This window comes from Vollenhovia emeryi, unplaced genomic scaffold, assembly GCF_000949405.1.
Source record: "Vollenhovia emeryi isolate VEMERY1.0 unplaced genomic scaffold, V.emery_V1.0 DF942675.1, whole genome shotgun sequence".
Classification (NCBI taxonomy): domain Eukaryota; kingdom Metazoa; phylum Arthropoda; class Insecta; order Hymenoptera; family Formicidae; genus Vollenhovia; species Vollenhovia emeryi.
The window spans coordinates 1-3,571 of NW_011963691.1; the positions used below are offsets into that span (position 1 = coordinate 1).

General features: G+C 30.2%; 1 long non-coding RNA gene across 1 annotated transcript; it reads right to left on the reverse strand.

Moving 5' to 3' along the window:
* Nucleotides 1-156: 156 nt before the first annotated feature.
* LOC105567992 lies at nucleotides 157-3,494 on the reverse strand. Its single transcript, XR_001009410.1, has 2 exons — nucleotides 2,836-3,494; nucleotides 157-229 (listed from the first exon to the last, which is right to left on the reverse strand). It is a non-coding gene; the product is annotated as an uncharacterized LOC105567992 (long non-coding RNA).
* Nucleotides 3,495-3,571: the final 77 nt, after the last annotated feature.

Consider the following 3,571-nt stretch of genomic DNA (forward strand, 5'->3'; position numbering starts at 1 on the left):
GGGGCTGTATATATATACTGTATAAAATTATCGATAATTCTGTTAAAAATAACGCAAAAATTATTTTAATGGAGATATATTGCCAAAAATAGAGTAGCATAGTGCATATGTTTAAATAAATAATGAATCCTAACCTTTTCAATGTCTCCGTTTTTAATTTGGAGTCCCGCGCGATCTTCGATGGTGAAAGGACGATTTTAGAAGAGTGAAGGTGCAAATTCATGAGACGCTGAAAATGAGCGTCAAGGAGCGTTACGTGATTTCACTTTGTCGCTAGCGTCAAAGAAATAAAGTTGGATTATTTGTTCAATATCCAGCCACAGTATAACCAGTATGCCCACTCGCTCTTTTGTTTCACGTTCGCGCCGATCCGTACTGCGCATCCGACATGTTTATGTTATGACCAATCACAGGATTTTTGTACGTGTGTTAGTGCAAAGTCGGCGTGACACTGAAAAATTTGCAGTGTTGACGAATAACGCGTTAATACTTTTATACGTTGGAGCAAGTAATTACGTTAACTACTTTTATTAGAACATTTTTTTCATAGGCCATTTCCATTTACAATAAATAATGTACGCTAGTTCGTATGCGCCTTTCCTGGATACGATCCTGAAAAGGGCCCAAGCACTTTTAGCCGTTGATACACTGTTGGGGCGATCAAAAACATGGCGGAAAATTGAGAACGCCCAGATCAAAGGTGCCGACAGAGAGTGGGCATACTGGTTATACTGTGATCCAGCGTCGTCGCTGAATCGTAGTTAACTATAATCCTGACCTTAATACGAAAATGGACTTCCCAGGTAGAACAGAAAAGTCATAATGATATCATTAGGATGTCATCATGACATTATTTGTCACTTAAAAGCCACTAATAAAAAATGATGCAAAAATGATGTAAAAATGAAAAAGGAATCGTACACTATATTATAAATAAAAGCGTCCTTTGATTTTTATAATATTTATATCGTTTTAATATACATATTGTTGAAGTAGAATATTGTTTATTAGTGACTTTTAAGAGACAAATGTCATGATGACATCCTAACGATATCATTATGACTTTTCTGTTCTACCTGGGATAGTATGTGTAGGCATAGTGTCTATAAGGTAAGATCTGCGCACAATGGAGAAATAAGAATAAATATTAGCTATTATGAATAAAGAAATATAAGAGTTCTAGAATCAGTTGTAGAATTAGCCAATTTTTCCAACCAAGCTAATAAGAGTTGTGATATTATTTTTGTGATATTTTTGTGATATTATTTTGTGATACAATAATGTTTGTATAAACTTGTATTGATAAGAATGTTTTTTTAAGTGCAATTTTTAATGTTTGTATCAACTTGTATTGAAAAGAATATTTTTGTCAAGTGCAATTTTTAATGATTGTATGAATTTGTGTTGATAAAAATGTATTTTGTCAAGTGCAATTATAGATAGTGTATCCAATTTTATGCTTTCTTTTTCACCTTTTTGACATTATTTAATAGTTATTATTTTAATATTATAGTTGCAAAATAAATATTTATTTTATTGAATGCAAGCAATCAAGAGGATTAGAAAATTACAAAAACTCATTTTTTAATCATGATTTGATCATTTTTTCATCATTTTGACATTATTTAGATATCATTTTGATGTCATTGTGATTTTCTTTTTTACATACTTAGTTAAAAATCACTTAAAAATCATTGCTACATCAAGAATTTATCACAAAATGCTCTTAAATATGATATTATTATGATTTTGTGTTCTACCTGGGTTTGAGTATATGTAAAATATTTTAAAGTAGTATTTTTAAGTAGTAATATTATACATATACATGTATATAGAGTTATATAAGAAATATAATTTCTAAAGATTTTTGTTCGCTAAAGAGATTAGAGGTTTGAGGTTAGAAATATTTGAAAAATTATATTATAATTATAAAAGCAATATATTTATAAAAAATAAATAAAATATGAATGTTTGGTGATTTGAGTAGCAACCATAAGTACCCAGACAGCACACGGATATCCGAAAACCGTTCTATAAATATCCTTTACATTGAGAATATCCATAAGTCATCCGTTTTATATCCTTCAAACATACAATTAAGAGATGTCTATATGATATCCATTTATGAATTTGGTGGACGTATTAACTGATTCCTGACAAATCCAGTGGATATTCCATGGACGTCCAAAGGACATGATGGATATACATATACAGCCTTTAATGGATGTGAAATGGACATGATAAAAGGGATCATATACAGGATTGTAAATATTAATATAAATAATATAAACAGTGAAATGTCGGATTGACATATACATGCATACAAAGATGCTACGAAACGGATTCTGTTAATCTGTAGACAATTAAATGTCCACTATGACAAGTTTTGCGACAACACTGTTGCAAAAAACAAATGAGGATGAGAATATCTCATAAATGCATGTGCTTTAAAATGCTGAGACTCGATCATGAATCTCTTCTTTTAGCGTAAACTCTTTAGAAATGTTGCATAGACATGTCCGCAAACAAGTTTAATAATATTTTTAGCACTTCAATTTTTATATTCAATTGCACACAACACACAACAACAGCAATTCAATATTCAAGGGAAAGATTCATGATATATTAATATCCTCGATGTGAGAATTTATTATATTTTATATTTCTTAAGCGACTTTGTAAATGCATATTATAACCTGAAAACCTTGTGAAACGGTTTTCTCATTAAGTACGATAGAAATACTAAAAATATTATTAAAATTGTTTGTGCACTTATCTTTACAAACTATATATTGCGTTACTTTATAGTAATATTGCAAATAAACGAAAGATTACCTTAGATTAAAATCGCGTGTTGGTATTATCACCTATCATCACAACAGGAAAGGTTGCGTTCGAAAACGTCCCCTGCCAAGAGCGAGTGAGGTGGCCTGGGGAAGTGAATGGTGCCCAGTGAAAACAATCTAGTCAAAATGACGTCAAAATGCTATCAAATTGACAATGAGTATGATGCCAAAATGAGTAATCAAAATCATGGCAAAATGACGGCTATTTGACTGCAAAACGTCCCATGCCATGATGCTAATCTTGATGTCATTTTGATGTCAAACAGACGTCAAAATGATTGTAGCTTTTTGACGCCTGTTTGACATAAAAATGACTATCAAGAGATACATACCGAGAACAGGAATAAATGAAAAGTTCTACTGCAAAACTAACATTTTTTTCACTTTTGGACAAAAATAAGTTTTTTTATATTCTTGTTTGACATTTTAAATAAATAAGAACACAAGAAAAACTTATTTTTACCCACAAGTGAAGAAAATGTAAGTTTTGCAGTTAAACTTTCTCGAATGCATTAAACCTAAGTCACATAGAATAGAAGCAGACATAAATATATATTATTAGTTTTTTTATTGACCTTTTGCTATAAAATATAGTATAGAACATTTCATATACCGTATTATATGTATAAATATATCATATATATGAATATATCATATATGTATATGAATATATCATATATATGTCATACTACCATGGTATGTTATAGTATACCATGGTAGTATGG